At 33.5% G+C, this 17,940-nt stretch overlaps 1 pseudogene; it reads left to right on the top strand.

Moving 5' to 3' along the window:
* The first annotated feature begins 15,658 nt into the window (after positions 1 to 15,658).
* On the top strand, positions 15,659 to 17,628 carry LOC141418456 (olfactory receptor 8B8-like; annotated as a pseudogene).
* The last annotated feature ends 312 nt before the right edge of the window (positions 17,629 to 17,940 follow it).

Genomic DNA, 17,940 nt, shown 5'->3' with positions numbered 1-17,940 from the left:
TCTTCTTTATGGGAATCTGTGGACACAGGGAAAGGGAGTTATATTAGAGTACAACCCTGAATCTCTTCCTATAAGCGTGAGATATTCACTGGCAATGACAGAATCTAGCACAAACTAATCCCAGACAATTTGTTTTTGCTACTGGGTGTCATAGACTTTCCGTTGTTGCAGACTTCCAGAGCTGTGTATCTCTAAATTAGACCCTTGAGTACAGGCCCATGTTGCTATATGTAAACATGACTGCTCACAAATGAAGAGAGAAGGGAGAACAAAGAATTAGCCTTCTCTCACACCATCTCTTCTTCCTTCATTTGATACATCCCCTCATTCAGAAGCCTTAGCAACTTGGTATTGGCCTTTAATGCAAATTAGAATGTAGTGGAGTGGAAACAAAATACTTTTTCTTATCCATAGGTTAGGGACCGGACTACAGGAAAGGTTGTTTGTTACTGCATGTTACAGATTCAAAGTCTAAATCTAAAACGAGAATTCTATTCTAGGAGAGGAAACTCACTAATCATGCTTATACTCCTAACCCTTTACTGTCTAGGAACTTCTGCTCTCCCACTGAACAAATTCTTCTTCCCATTTTACTTGACCTTGATAACTAAACAAAATGGGAAAGAACAGGACCTGTGTTAGATCCCTGAAATTCCATCTCAGGAAAAGACATTAATATGCATGAAATTCATAAACTCCCTATCTTTGGATCAGAACACATTATTGTTTCCTTACCTTATATTACTCACCACTTTGCCCCTAGGTGACAACTTCAGGCTTTATCATAGGAGGACACAGCATAGACTGATCATTTCTGATCTGTCTTCCACATCTTGATGAAACACAAATCATAGGTCTTGGTTTTTATTTTAGGTCTTAGCATGGAAGTAAGAAAGAAGAGTCATTATTATCACATTTGCAACTTGATATGATCTAGAGGATTTAATGTGATGATAATATAATGTACTTGGGAATAAACAGTATAAAAGGTTATTAGGTGATAAAAAACTCAGTTAATCTCTATTACCTTTTGGGCAGTGAAACAATTAAATAAAAATAGATCCCAAAACTATTTGTCACATTTATAACTGCTGATAATCTGTAAAAGAACTATTCTGATTATAAAGGATTTTGAGAATATGCTCAATTAATAAACAATTAAGCAAGAAGGTTTTTTATTTCTAATGTAACCATAAGTCTGGAGGTAGAATGTTTTATGATTGGTTCAAATATTAAATACACTTATAAAGTTCTCTCCTTTCCATAAAAAGAGCAAGTTTGAATTTCCTGAGCAGATTGAAGTATAGGAACTATTTTTTAAAAAAGGCAACAATTAAGGGAGTGTAAAAAGCAAAGGGAAGCAATTGTTTCTGGCAGGAGAGAAAATGTTTAAAGGCTTTTCTTCTTTCTTCTATACTTTCACTGTTCTTGTGTATCATAAATGATAAAATACTAAGTTGATGGCATTCTTACAGCATCCCCACATTTGCTGTGAACTCAGCCAATGAAAATAAAAAGTCACAAAAAAGTGATAGTGTTTTAAGGAATTCGTACAAGATGGGAAAACCAAAAGTTAGTACACAGAGATGAATCAAGTCCATCTAAATACACAAAGATGTACAGAATAAATGTATATTTTTAAAAATAGAATTGCAAGAAAAAATCAGCCTCATATTATAGTCACAAGATTTTCAATAACGAAGTCAGGATAATTTGTGGAGAGAGAATAATCTTTTCAACAAATAGTGCTGGAACAGCTAGATGTTCATATTCAAAAATTATTTAGATAACTCATGATATAAATAAAACAATATAAATCACAGACTTGAATGTAACATATGACATAATAAGACGCTAGGAGGAAATATTGGAGTAATCGTTTGTGACCTTGTATTGGGAAATGATTGCTTAGATATTATAACTAAAGTACAGGGAAAATAGACAAACATAGAAATCTTGGACTTTATCCTAATGAAGACTTTGGAGGCTGGGTTGACATCATCAAGAGAGGGAAACCCACAGAATATAAGAAACATTCCTAAATCATATATCTGATAGGCATATAGTATCCTGAATTCATCAATAACTTTTTCAACCACAAAAATACCATAAGACAAATATGTCATTTTCAAACCAGCAAAGGATTTAAACTCACATTTTTCTAAAGATGCTATACAAAAGCCATAAAACACTGTAAAAGATGTTCAAACTCCCTAGTAATCAGGAAAATTCTAATAAAATCCTCAAAACATTACCTTAGGCACAATATGACAGATATAACAAAAAAGATAACTAGTACCAAATGTTCGTGAAGGTGTGGAAAATTTGGAATGCTCAGACACTGCTGGTAAAAATGTCAAATGGTTGTAGCCAATTTTGAAAAGTGTAAGGCGTTTTCTCACAAGTTAAATATAGAACTCCCCTGGGACCCAATAATGCCTCCCCTAGGTGTATACCTAAAATCATGGATCCTTGGTGGTGTGTCTATAAAGGCATCACAATACTCAGAGCAGTATACATTTTCTCAAATGACATACTTTAGTAGTGTCTTAATTTTGCATCTTACATTTAGGTCTCTGATCAATTTGGAGTTAATTTTTCTGAATGTTTAAGGTCCACATATATATTCATGGTTCTAAATATGGATCTCCAGTCATTCCAGTATTGTTTTATAGAAAAGACTTTCTTTGATCCATTCCATTACTTTTGCAACTTTGTCAAAATCAGCTGACTGTATTTATGTGGGTTTATTTCTGAACTCTCCATTCCATGCAATTGATCAATTTGCCTATTATTACACCACCATCAAGCTGTTTTGAGTACTATACCTTTATAGTTAGTATTAAGTTTAGGTAATGTAAGTTAACAATACCTTTTGTATTGTTTTGACTATTCTGGTTCTTTTGCATGATCATGTAAACTTTAGAATTATTTTGCTGAAATCCATACATAACTTTCAGGGATTTGCATTTAATCTATTGATGACGTTGGGAAAAAAGCTAACTTCATGACAATATTGGGTCTTCCTGAATGGACCAAAGTAAAATATACCCAAAGTGAGAATACTTTGAGACACCCCTTTGAACATCAACTTAAATACTATAATGAAAACAAGGACTGTAAAATAGATACAGTGTGGGGGTGTACTCATGGGAGGGGGGACAGTGAAGGAAGGAGATTAGGGTTATGGTATAGGTATATAGTTAATGGACTTCATACACCTATATGAAACAGAACTAAGAAACCTCTTGCAATTGCTTTAAGTGGGAACAGGGGGTTAAGGGGGAGAGATAATGGGGACAATGTAAATACTGTATAATATGAGTCCAATCAGAATTGTCACTATGAATCCACCCCTGTGTAATGAATATATCCTAATAAAATTTTTATTAGAAAATAAATACTAAGAAAACATGAGAAAGATGCAATCATAAAGGCAAACACCCACAGTGATGATTCCAGGGCCCAAGTTATTAAAAATGAATGACATAATGACTCAAACTAAAATTATTAAATTATGTCTAGTACCCAGGTTTATCTAACACTAGAATCAGGTTCTTCAGAATGTATTTGTCAGAATAAAAACTACTTACCTCAAAAAAAACATATTGGGTATTCTTATCCATAAGCATGGAATATCTCCGTTTATTTAGTTTTTCATGAATGTGAAGCTAGCTCTGCACACATGCAAGAAATTCCACTTTTTTTTTATGTATTTCTCTTTCCATACTCTTGAACTGAATTTGAAAATATTTTGTTGAGGACTATTGCAATAAGATAATATGAAAGTTTTTTTTTCTGTTTCTTCTTTTGTTTCCTTTGTGCTGGGGATTAAACACGTCACTTCGCACATGGTACACAGGGGTCTGCCAATGATCTACCCTTCCAGACCTGAGATTTTGATCTTTAATTTTCTTTTTTTAGAACGTCTTTGTCTGATTTTGGTATTAGGCTAAAGATGGTCCCATAGAATAAGCTAAGAATTCTGCCTCTAAGAAAATTATTTTAAAATTACTTTCTTAAATGGACAAAAATCCATCGTTTGTTTAAAGGGACACTCAGACCTCAATGTTATAATGTCCCAAATTTAATAAAAAGACCAACCTTTATATCTCTGGCAAATACTTATCCTAAGCCAAACTTCTGCCAAAGTCTAACCTTCTTTGTGCACATAAATATTCCTGATGTTAGAGCACTCATTGCACTGATAAGTCATATGGACCTACACCCATTTCTGGTTGTGTACTATTCTTTCTTTGTTTTGCTTTATCAATAGCTTTCTCTGTCTCTGCCTCAATGTATACTAAAATTTTCTTTCTTTTTTGCAAAAGTGTCACAAACCCAACACTCAATGTCCAGATAGAAAGCTCCTCCTTTTTGGAGACCTCTTCGAAGTCTTGCCAGTTTTGGTAACACTTCTATTTGTATCTTCTGAAAACAATGGGAGGAACCTGGAATAATTCCTTCATTATATATCTGATAGAATTTAATAACAAAACCATCTTGATCTTGGCCTTTTGTTCTCTGTTTTGAAAGATTATTATTTTGCTTCAATTTTTCTAATAGTTATAAGCCTGTTTAGATTTTCTATTTCTTCTTGAGTAAGGTTTGAGATTTTGTCTATGTCATCAAATTTAGTATTCTTTATTATCGTTTCTTGGCAGTACTTGGATTTGAACTCAGAGCCTTGCATTGCTAAGCAAGTGCTATAGCATTTGGCCAGCTCCTAGACCATTTTTGGTTTTTTTGCTTTTATTTTTTCAGATAGGATATGGTTTTTTGCTTAGGGCTGGCCTCAGAACATGATCTTACAACCTCTAAATCCCACATAGCTGGATTACAGGTGTGACATCACTCCTGATTACCATATTATTCTTTTAATGTCCATTGAATCTGCAGTGACGTACTGTTTCATTTCCAATATTAGGAACTGTGTCCTCTTTCTTTTTTCACACTTCAGGATGGTAGATGCTTGGGAATTTTGTGGATCTCAGAGAGCCAGCTTTTGTTTTCATTGATTTTCTCCACTGATATCTTCCTTTCTGTTTCCTTATTTTGACCCTACTTTTATTTTTTATTTTATTCTAGCTTCTTTGGATTTCATTTTTATCTGTTTTCCTAATTTTATAAAGTAGTCTCTTAGATAATTCAGTTCAGATCTTCCTTCTTTTTTGTAGAAAAGTTTTAAGTCTATTTTTTGTAGAAAAATAATGAACATGAATTCAGAAAGTCTTTTTTAGATAACATGACTCCTAAAAAGTTTTATCGTATTTTTGAATTATTATACATTCATAGTATCAGGGCAAGTCATATGGTAATTCCACACATGTGTACCTGTACTTGGAACAGGTTCACTTCCTCCACCATAATCCCATTTTCTTCCTCTGCCACCCGCTCTTCAAATAGTGTTTGGTGGGTGATGGGATTCATTATGCTATCTTACACACATATATGTATCGTGCTTCAATCCTCTTTACTTCTTAGTATTCTTTCCCTTTCCCCATCCTTGCTGCTAATCCTTCCCTCAAAAATGGATGGAACTGGAGATCATCATATTGAGTGAAATAAACCATTCTCAAAAATCCAAATATGACATGTTCTTGCTCATTTGTGGAACCTGGACCTGAAGTGATGATTATAAAGATGATAAATGAATATAAATAACATTGTTTAAAAGTGATACCTAGCATTAGAATTGTTAACTAAAATTCTACCAGCAGTTCTAGGTCATAGATGAGTGAGTGGAAATGGCAAAATGAAGAAATGACCTTCAGATGAAAACTAAGTTTTTCACTAAGAGTCAGACATTGCCAAAATTTATGTATGTTTAAGTGAAAATAGAAATTCAGAATCTGTGCTCTTTTTCTATTATATTAAGACATATCTTTCTATTACTGTTATATTTTCAAAAATTGTAGTGTTTTTTAGTTTATTTTCTTCTCCATTACCTTGAAGAAGGATGTGGCATTCAGTTTTTTGTTTTGTTTTGTAAGTTTTTAATACTCTCAGATGTAAAAATTCCCCACACAGAGTGAGATTTCATTGTTTAAAGGAGCATTTCTTTTGAACCAAAAATAGCCCAGAAATGAACCACTATCTTCATCTAGTGTTGAGTTTAATTAATACTGACATGTTCCAATGCTAAGGACTAAAACCAATTTGTTAGGCTTATGGAAAAATTATATTTTTCTTCCACAAGACATTTTGCCAATAAAATAAATTTTCAGAGTAATTTTAACTGTAAGGCTAACTTTATCTCATGTATGATGTAACTCTACTATAAGCATTATGAAAATCAACATTTATATATTTCTCTCTGACTGTGCCTTATTTATGTTGGTGACATACAGCATATTTACAGAGATGATCTTTATAAGCACTAACATGAATAGCCAAAGGTGGTGAAATTTCTGGTACTCAGTCTTCTCTCAGAATATTCATTTACTTGTCTTTCTTGGAATGCACTATTGCTTGTGGCAGTTGCAGACATTATGAACACCATTTCAGACCCAAAATATACGCTTTCCACACTTTCTTCATCTTTCTGTTGGTTGGATGCAGGTGATAATGAAAACCTACTTAAATGAAGAAGTTACAAATATGACTCTTGAAGTGATTGCAACAGAATGAGGACAGGGAACTTGATGGGGCTACTATCAGAAAGGGCACATGAAGGGTTTCTGGGATGCTGGTGATAGTCTTCTCATAGATCTGCATGTTGTTCTAAGCTGTTCAACATGATTAATTATCAAGAAAGCACAAGTGAAAAACCACAATTTTGTGTCACCATATGCCTGTTTGGATGGCTATTACTAAGAAGAAAATAGATAAGTGTTAATGAAGGTCCAGAGAAAAGAGAATTCTTCTATGCTCTTTGTGAGAATGTAGATTTGTAAGCCATAACAGAAAATGATATGAAGATTTATAACAAATTAAATACAGATTTTGAAGTCTCTCTTCTGAGTATATATCCAAAAGAAATGAAATGAGCACCCCAGACATAGCTTTATTCTCATGTTTATTTCAGCCTTACTCACAATAGCTAAAATATGGAACGAAACTTTGATCAGGTGTTAACTAAATGTATACATAAATAAAAAATGGATATAAATAAATAATGGATAAATAATTCATGAATTTTTACTACTGAGGTATCTGACCATTCTTTTGAACATAAGCATTGCTTGATCATTTAACTATTACAGTAAATCTTGAAATCAGGTGTGTGAATTCTTCAACTTTTCCTCCTTGAAAAATTGTTTTATCTGTTCTTGGTTGGTTGCTCTCAATGGATTTGAGAATAAGCTTTCTGAAAAAATCTGCTTTTCATTTAACACAACTAAATGAAATGTATTTATCATTTAGAGATGATGGAGTTTTTATTAATAGTAAATCTTCCAGTTATGAAAGACAGAATGCATTTCTTTTCATACGCCTCATTCCTCTTTAGTTGATGTTGTTACTCAGAGTGAATTTTTCATTATTAATAGAAAATAACAGTTTTGATTTTATATTCCCAGAATTTCCTAAAATTTGTTTTGAGTTTTAGTGTTATCATATGTATTACCTCACATATTTATTTTTCTTCTTCCAATGAAAATACATAAAATCTATTCTCAGGAATTTTCAATAATGCATTGTTATTATCTACAGTTACCATGTTCACAATAGGTCTCTTGAACATATTCCTCTTTTCTAGCTGCATTTTTGTATGCTTTGAATGACAATATCCCATCTTGAGTGTAACCAACATGTTACCCTCTTCTTGTACAAAATCACCTTTTTTTCTACTTATAAGTAGAATTGTGGAGTATTTGTCTTTCTGTGCTTCACTTACATTGATAATTGATGTGCCTTCATTATTTTCATTAACTAGTCAGCTTAGTGGATTTTTTTTTTTTGTAGTGCTGGTGATTGAACCCAGGTACTCGAACATGCTAGGCAAGTGCTCTACCACTGAGCTACATCCCCAACTCAGATGACCATTTTATTGCTCTCAATAACACATTTTAGATTAACTGATTTTATATATCATTATTCTTTTTCCTTCTTTATTACTTTTTCTGTTATGTATAACTTTTCCTTTTTCTGTCTTTTTGTTTTTAATTTTACTTATATTTCACAGTCTTTTAAAATTGGAAGGCTTTGATTTGAGATATCTCCTTGACTTAAATATAAGCATGTAAGGACCCATAATTTCCATGTAAGGAAGAACTGAGAAGGTTGATGTCAGAGTGACCTGGAACAGAAAAGCCATTGGGACCCAGTAAGTAAAAGTGGCAGCTCATAAAGATCCCACTGAATGTGGCTCATGGTGAGTCCCTGATCAAATAAGTTGCCTGGAGCAGGCAGCAGAAGCAGCAGAGGTGGCAGTCACAATGGTGGCAGGAATAGAAATAATCACAGAGACTGTGGCACTGGTCCTAGTGCAAGGTCTCTAATGTGGCAAAGAAACCTGGAGATGCTCTCCAGGCAGAGAATCTCTCAAAGAATAACAAAGTGCTGAAGAGTCTGAGAGAGGGGAAAGCTACAAGAGGGAATGGTGTGAGACTGGCAAGTCTGAGGGCTCCAATTCCAGAAACCTTTACCAGAGATCATATTCAGACTTCCAAATATTCCCCCTCCCCACCCTCACTGGAGAAAGAACATAAGACTGTCAACAGATACCATACCAGAGACAGGCATCCAATTAGACCATCACCTAGTGAGCTGAAAGACTGACAATAAGGAGGGGAAATATCACTTGCTCAGAGAGTTTTATGTTAGAAAATTCTGAATTTTTATGCTAAGCTGTTTTTGTCCTTGTTAATTTTGGAATGTATAGATATTTTATATGTTTGTTTGTATTTTCTTTTCTATACATTCCAACCCACTAATTTAAAATGTTCTCTTCTGCATTTCCTCTTTAGTTCTGCCTTTTGCCCCTTTCCATTCTCTGTTGTTATTACATGAGAGCCCCATAACCTGCTTTTCAGTATGCATCTTTAAACTATTTCTTCTCATCCCCTTTTCTATCACTCTCCCCCATTTATACTTTCCTCCTGTCAACAACTGGAACTGCTGTCTAGCTTATACTTTCCCTGTTTACTTTTGTAGTTTCATTATATTGATATTTGTTTGTTTGTCCATTCAATTTTCTCCATTTTTTCCCACTCTCTCCCTGATCTTAGTAACAACTACATCTCTTTTGCCTATCCCAACTTCCTTTTTCATTAACCCTTTCTATCATATCAGCTCAGCTGCCTACCCCTTCCTGCCACATAAAAATTCATATCTCATATTATTTACTTGAGTTTTCCTCTCTATCTCCCTCTGTTACTACTCTTAAGGCCTTCAGTTTCCAGGACTATGAAGAGTCATCTCTGTTGCAGTAGACACCTAATGATACAAGAATAATAGCAGTAATTTATCTTTAGATATTGTTGTAATTTCAAAGCTTCAGTTTAGCAAATTTGATAGCTTTTCAATTAAACTTCCTCTGCCTCTGTGAAATAGGAGGTAGCACTCATAATCTTGAGAACAGGATTGCAGTGTTGACTATTGAGCCACACCTTCACTGAGAGACAATAAAACACACCAGAACATTAAGCAGACATAAATAATCCTTCAGAAATTATCACCTAAAGGGACACAGAAGATTTGAGCCTCCAACCCCAATCAAACCCAGATGTATAAATCTCAATATAGAAACATGAGGCAATAAGGCAACAGCTCTAAAGCCAACTCCACCACTAATGGCTTAAACATGATTGAAGAGGAGAAAATATCAACCATTGATTTCAAAAAAAATAAATCTAAGATTGATCAATAAACTCAAAGAGAAGACATATAAGTAATTGAATTCAAAGAGATATGAATAAACAACTATCTAAGATCAAAGAGAATTCAAATAAACAGATTAATGAAATAAGGAAGACAATTCAGGATATGAAAGAGGAAATCAATAAAGATATAGAAATTCCCCAAAATTATCAATTGAAATGAATAGCTCAGATAAAATCCTCAATGAGAAGTTTGGCTAACGGAGTGGAAGAAGTTGAAAATAGAGTATTGTAAATGGAGAACAAAGAAGAATTATATCACCAAGTCAAAAACCATGAAAAAATACTAAAAAATATGAATGGACCATGCAAGAACTCTGCGACACCATCAAAAGACCAAATTTATGAACCGTGGGTATAGATGAAGGGGAAAAGATAGAAAGTAAAGGTATAGATAACTTATTTAATACAACAATAGCTAAGAGCTTCCCCAGTTTCACGGGAGGGAGGACATCTAGGTATAAGAAGCTTTAAGTACACTAAACCAGCAGGAACAGAAAAGAAATAACCCCAGACATATTGTATCAAAACATTCAATATACAGGACAAAATAGGAATACTGAAAGGTACAAAAGAGAATAAACGGGTCACGTACAAAAGCAAACAATTAGAATAAGAGCAGATTTCTCAATACAAACTCTAAATGCAGGAATGTCATAGAAAGATACATTTCAGATCTGAAAAGAAAACATCTGTCAACTTAGAATTGTCTATGCACCAAAACTATCCTTCCTAACTGCAGGAGAAATGAAATCATTCCACAACAAATGAAAAAAGGAGCTTATGATCATCAAGTTAGTAGTGTAGAAAATACTTAAAGGAATTCTGTGCACAGAGGAAGTTAGACTCAGCCAGGAAAATGCAAGAAAGAACAAACCCCACTGACCAAGTAGATCAGCAAACAAGGAATAGGGAAAAAGTAAACATCAGGAAGACAAACCCAACAAAAAGATTAGAAATACTACATACCTCTTAATGTTAACAATGAATGTAATTGGCCTCAATTCCACAATTAATAGACATATAATAGCAAGCTGGATTAAAAAGCAAACCTGACCATTTCTTGGTTACACAAAACACATCTCACTGACAAAAGCAGACATTGGCTTAGAGCGAAAAAGTGGGAAAAGATCTTGCAACCAAATGGAAGGAGTAGCTATACCTGACTTTGTAGCTATATCTGTCAAAGTATATTTCAAACTAAAAATAGTCAGAAGAGACAATGAACATCACTTCATTTTAACAAAAGGAAGCAATTTCTAACATATATGCACCAAGCATTGGTGCACCCAACTACATTGAAAAAGGAATACTGACTTAAACACACAGATAGACCCAACACAGTGATAATGGGAGACTTCATTACCCCACTGTAACCAATAAATGGTCATCACATTAAAAAAATCAACAAACATCAGAATTACTAGACACAATAATCCAAATGTACTTAATAAACATCTACAGAGTATTTCATCCAACTACCGTGCAATACACATTCTCATTAGCACATGAGAACTTTTTCCAAAATAGATCATATTCTAGGACAGAGAGCAAGTCTTAATAAACATTAGAAAATTCCAATATGATCATCCTCACTAATATTTGATGTGAGTTTTCTTTTTAATTATAACCATTTCTGGGGTGATATTTTAATTTATTTTGATTTGCTTTTCCCTGATTATTAATGGTTTGAACAACTTTTACATAGTCTTTTGATTTTCTATTTCTTCTTTGGAGAAAAGTGTTTAAATTCTTGGTATATTTAAAAACTGACTTTTTGTACTTTTGTACTTATATATTGCAAAAGTTATTAACAAATTCAGGATATTAAGTGCTTATCAGACACATGAATTGGAAATATTTCTCACATTGTATGTGTTATCAATTCCTTCTATTGATAATGTCAGTTCAATCTCAAAAGTCTTTTATTGTGATGAAGTTCAGTTTCTCTAGACTTTTCTTTGTTACTGTGCTTTATGTGTAATATCCCAGAAATAATTTCTTAAGCTGACATCACAAAGACTACTCCAATTTTCCCTCTAGGAGTTTTATTAGCTTATTTCTTAAATTTGGATCTGATATTTATTTTGAGTTAATTTTGTTTATATTATGAGAAGTATCTAAATAAATATTTGAATGTGGATGTCTAGTTTTTTCTATCATTTCTTGTTGAAAGGATTAAACTATATCCATGAATTATCCCAATATCCTTGCTGAAAGGATATCTTGTAGTTCCATTTATTTTGAAATAAATGTTTATTTTATACATCTGTCACATGTTTAAATTCTGTTGATTTGTCTCTATACACTACCTCTTTCTTCACCTGTCATCTGCATTCTTTACAACACTGTATCACTACATTTATTTTTTACTCCCATGGGCTAAGAGTTAAAAGCAAAGGTGGGGATGGAGTTAGAATGCTTTCAAGCTACTATTTCATAATTTATGATTTCAGAATAAGAGTGAAAGTGGTATAGAAAGAGGAAAAGTCTAAATAGTTTCCCTTCTACAACTACTGCTTGAAATAACTGCTTTCCTTATTTAGCTCTTAATGCTTCTCTAAATGTGCTTCTCATAGTGAGCTAAGGGGAAATGAAATGAGAATGCTATGTAATATGATATTTTCTACCACCACATGACAGTTGACATTTTCTGCAGGTTTTGAAATTAGACTATCAAGAATTTTAATTTGATTTGTCAATATTTTCTGAAGACTATTCATTTGGCATATTTCATAGAGCAATTTTTTACATCAGATATTGTTTAAGTCAAAAGTTCCCCTCAGATGGAGCTGTTTTTGTGTATTACTACTCAGATGTTAATTTCCAAATGGGAAAATTTCTGTCTGTGATCAGGAATTACTTAGACCATATAACTATATTTCTAAATTCATGGGAAGTGTTAACACATAATTATTTTCATGCTGTTATAGTTTTGGTACTGAAGATAACTGTTACTTTTATGGCAATTTAAATTTATAAAAAAGTTTTCCCCTATAAACCGACTGTTTCTTCAATACTTTGTTATGAGTTACATTCTTAAATGTGCAGGAATCTTATGATGTAGCAAAATGTCAAAAACTGATTTTTCCTAATAGTAATTCATTAATTCCGCAATAGGTTAAACACTTAATTGCTGTAACTTTCTTCTCAATATACATGTGCTGACACATTTTGGAAATTGCAAGGGCATATCTCTGAGTCGTAATATCCAGGATTATAATAGTTTATTGTTCCATTACCTTTTCTCAAAAATTCCATACTTTTGGAGTGTACAAAAACTTGAAATTGCTCATTTTGAGAATAGGAAATAAAAGCACTCAATCATGACAGCTGCTTTTGGACAGAAACTATACCATGAATGCATCAAATGCTTAAACCATAGATCATCAGGTTTTATTTGTGCTTTTCTATTTCCAATGAAGGACTAAGAGAGAAACACAGTCAGGTTAGTCAGCTCTTAGTACTTCATAACATCCATTTGAAGCTTTGTTTTATATATTTTTTTCAAAAAGGAGAAGTAGGAGAGTAAGAAGATGCTATTTAAACACATCCACCAGTGTATTTTTTGTGCCTATTAATACAATTAGCATATGCTAGTAATTATTTTAATTAAAAAGAGGCACAACTAGTATAACATTTTAAATATTGCAAGTAAGTGTGGAATATCCTAGGGTCATTGCTAATTTAAATTTTGTAATTGATAATTACAAAATTATCTCTTAAATTTGGATCTCCTGTAATGTTGCATTAGGAATTTTATTATTTTCTTACCTTGCATAATATGTTTAGAGTTTTCACAGCCATGTTCAGTGTATTGGGAAAAACTTAAATAAGAGAGAGATAGCAAAGAAGTTCTGAACTGAAACATAAAACTAAAATGTAATAGCGAATAAGCATAACTTCAATGAATCAAAAATCCAGCGTCTAATTGTTCTGTTCTATATCTTTTATTTAAGTGATATTAAATACACATATCTCTTTTTTGGGTTGGACTCACTATTTATTTTGAGTAGGATGAAGACATTTAGATAGTTTATTTGTCCAGTAAGCAAACCCTTCATACAAGTATAGAACAAAGCTTTTCCTTCCCACTCAAACACATGTAGGCAGTAGGCAGACATATATTATGAATATTTTTCATAAATTTACAATTTTTGTTTAGTATTGATTTGTGATTATTTTATTATATTAATATATGTGTATTTATTTATATGATGGGATGAATGCACCAAGATTAAAAGTGTAAATATATGAAACAGTATTTCAGAGTACATAAACAGCAAATATACTCTTAAAAGAAATTAAATATAATGCTTTTCATGTTAAAAATGACAGATATGTTCGCTTAAACTAATAAGTATAATCTTTAGCTAAATGGTATGAAAAATGCACTCTCAATAGTCTTTTTATTCAAGGCAGAGTGTTGGAGACCTACCCAAGACAAATTCCTCTTCCTTATTATCTTAATTCCTAAAACTTCTTTCATGAGAGAGGCTGAAAATGGAATTCAATTTGAGAGCTCTCTCTGCTTATGTTGGCCATATTAGATGATCCTTAAAGGAGAAACATGAAGGGAAATCATCCACTGACTGCTGGGGAATATTTACTTTATTACATATAAAAAGACATATGAGGAAAGTTGTCTTTCCTTCTTGTCTAGCTTTTTTCTATAAATATAGCTATGTTTTTAACTGATTATTTTAGCTACAATGGCTATTTTTGTGACCATGAGCGATAACTGTTAGAACTAAGGCCAAAATGATGGTATGGAAGAGCATGGTCCTTGATAAGAGTGTTTAGTTGTTGACAACCATCGAACATTTTACCTCCAGATTTACAGTTAGTTACATTAGAAACATAAATTTCTAATTTAAATGGGTTTTTAAAAACTAAAGATGGCTCAAAATTCTTAAATAATCAGCTTTTCATGGTTTCTAATCATTTATAACTCTGCCCCAATTTCTTCTTTAGCTTTAAACATGATTGCGTTGTAGTTTTGAGATACCATTTTATTTACGGTTTCTTTACGTGCCCAGAGGGTAATAGAGAACCACTGGAAATTATTGAGCTGGGTGAGGACAGAGCTATACTCTCAGAGCTTATTGTAGCAGCAGTGCAGATGATTCATAAAAGGCCATGTGTGGAACATGCTAGAGCAGCATTTAGTTGTTGCTAAAATGAGGAGCACAGTTTAGTCAAAAACCAAAGTGTCTGAACTTGTGTGGTGGCTGAGGGAAGGGACAGAGGTCACTGACATTGTAGACTCTATTTTTAGTCTGTGAGAAATATGGAAGAGTTTCTGATATTTCAACCAGAGAAAAGGATAATTTCTATAAATGTTTAAGAAGTTCCTACTGTGTACTCTGTGCTGTACTTAATACTATGAATAAGGAAGTAAACAAGGCAGAACTGATCTTTATCCTTGTATAGATTATACTTTTTGGGGGAAAACAGGAATCAAAACAAAAATGTATCTGATGAATGCAATGATAGAGGGTCTACAGGAGTTATGAGATTTGAATACTGACAGCTGAATTTTCTTGACTATGAACCATGTGCCAGAAACTAGTCATGTGACTATATATAGTGCTTATTTAATTGTCAGGACAACCTAATGAAAGAAGGGCTGCTAGTCACCATACCAGTTTGAGAAATTGTGAGGCTGAAGCAAAAAAGAGTTTGGGTAACTTCCAAAATTTGTTATTATAGTTAAATTTCCAGGGAATTCTCAGGAAGAAATTTCTAGTTGTTGTTCAGGAGTAAGAAATTTAGAAGGGGAGAAATTATTTTTAAAATTGAAATTTTGGGGTTTTCAGATAGAGAACATAGACAGCATGGAGCTACAAAATGAGGAAATTTTCTGGTTAGGTTGTAGGAAAAAGGAGATGGGAAGGTGGGGTTTTATGTTTGGTTCTGCATTGGGTTTTATACAAGCTCAAGGGTGAAGGGAAGACACAAGTCAGACTGTGAGTCAGGAACTTAAGACAGATCATGGTCCAGGGTGAAAATACAATCCCCTTATTTCCATTTCCTACCTAGAGTCTATTCCCTAAAGAAGATACCTAACAAGCTTTTACCTGTTCATTGCCAAATGCATTTATGATTACATTCACATTGACTCTCCTGCATCTTATAAAGTAACAACTATGGTAATAATGATGACTGTTATGTGAAAGGACTTAAAGCCACAAGCAGTTCATCAAGATTTCTAGTGCACATCAGAAATTCAGTCTGTGCTGCATCCTTGAAGTATGAATGGAACTGAAGACACAAAATCTGAAATAGCTGTCAGGGCCTGGGGTGACAAATAATGATAGGGAAACACCAATATTTTCTGGCACAAAGACAGTGAGTTCCTGAATTCCTTGTATATTACTACCTGTATTTATTTGAGTTGGAAGTTCAGTGACCTATAATTGGGTCTGTTTTATCCAATTTTGTTCAGTTGTGATACTCATGTAAATTTAACAGGAGAATCTATTCAAGACAAACCAGAGAATGTTCAGAGACATTGGGTGACCAAAGTATAAACATTAATAAGTTCTTTCTCCTATAATAAAACTGCCATGGTGCAGTTTTTTGCCATGGGACCTTTTTCTATAGTCTGGTCCCTATGGTGTGTATGAGAAATAATTTATGGTTCTCACCCCACCATAGCATTATCAGGCTTAGAAGCAAGCACTAAGTTAGAAAGGCTTCTCTTTCTAATTTTTCTATTGGGGTGCATCAACTGAAGGAACATGAGTGATATCAGAGAAGGGTGATAGTATACTGAATCACCTTTTTGCATCTTTCTCTGTTGGTTTGTGACCACTCAACTTTGAATGTAGAAGCACAGGCCTTTTATTCATGAGTCTAATTTGGAGAGTTACTTGTACATATTTTTCTTTTCTTAGTAATGGTGCAATAAGGAGAAATCTGTGCCATTAACCATCATGGTTATGGTGTGTATGGATTCTGTGGATTCTGTTTGGGCTAGACTTGAAGACTGCCAGTGTATACATCACTATTATGAGGAGAGATATTATGGGATATTTTGGCATTTCCTCTAATGCAACTCTTTTTCCTTGTGTCCATAGATTCCCATAAAGAGGAATGGCTTTTGGAAATGGCACTTTCCTGACTGAATTCATTCTAGTAGGGTTAACAGACCAACCAGAACTACAAATCCCTCTATTCTTTTTGTTGTTGTTGTTATTTCTGCATGCTATGTGTTGATGTCAATGTCCTATGATTGCTGTGTGGCTATCTGGAATTCACTTTTGTATAACATTTCTATGTCTCCAAAATTGTGCTCCTGTCTTATATTTGGTTCATAGCTGATGGCATTTTCTATTTCCATGGCTTACACAGGTTCATGCTGAGGCTAACCTTCTGCGATGCAAACAATGTCAATGACTATTTCTGTGACATCTTCCCCTTGCTCCAGCTTTCCTGCACCAGCACCTATGTCAATGAGCTGCTGGTTTTCATCATAGTGGGCATTAATGTTACTTTGTCTATTCTCAACATCTTTATCTCTATGGATTCATCCTCTCCAGTATCCTTCAAATAAGGGCCAATTAAGGCAGTTCTAAAGCCTTTAGCACCTGCTGTTCCCACATTATTGCTGTTTCTCTGTTTTTTGGTTCAGGTACATTTTTGAATGTTAAGCCATCTTCTTCTAGGTCCATGGATGAGGGAAGAATCTCTTCTGTCTTTTATACTGTTGTGGTTCCCATGGTGAACTCCTTAAATCTACAGCTTGAGAAAAAAAGATGTTAAAGTATATCTGAGAAAAATCATGACCAGAAGAAAGTTTTGATCAGGAACTGTGTCTCTCCCTGTGTACTTGCAAGGTATGGAGTCTCTGTTTTAGTACAATAGTAAAGGAGGTGATATATTTTCCTCTTGTTTTTTATTGTGCTGATGTCAGTTGAATATCCTCTCAATTTGCTTCAAGTGTCTCCCAATAGTAAGTCTTCTTTTTCCCATCATTTACTGGTTTTACTTTTCATCATTTTCCCCTGTTAATAATAAAACAGGGGAAAATTTTTCTATGTGTTTTTATTATCATTATGGATTTTTTTTTTCCTTGCAAAAGATGAACTGTTTTTCAAATGATAAAAGAACTTTA

This window comes from Castor canadensis, chromosome 2, assembly GCF_047511655.1.
Source record: "Castor canadensis chromosome 2, mCasCan1.hap1v2, whole genome shotgun sequence".
Classification (NCBI taxonomy): Eukaryota; Metazoa; Chordata; class Mammalia; order Rodentia; family Castoridae; genus Castor; species Castor canadensis.
This window is presented reverse-complemented; position numbering and strand designations above follow the sequence as displayed.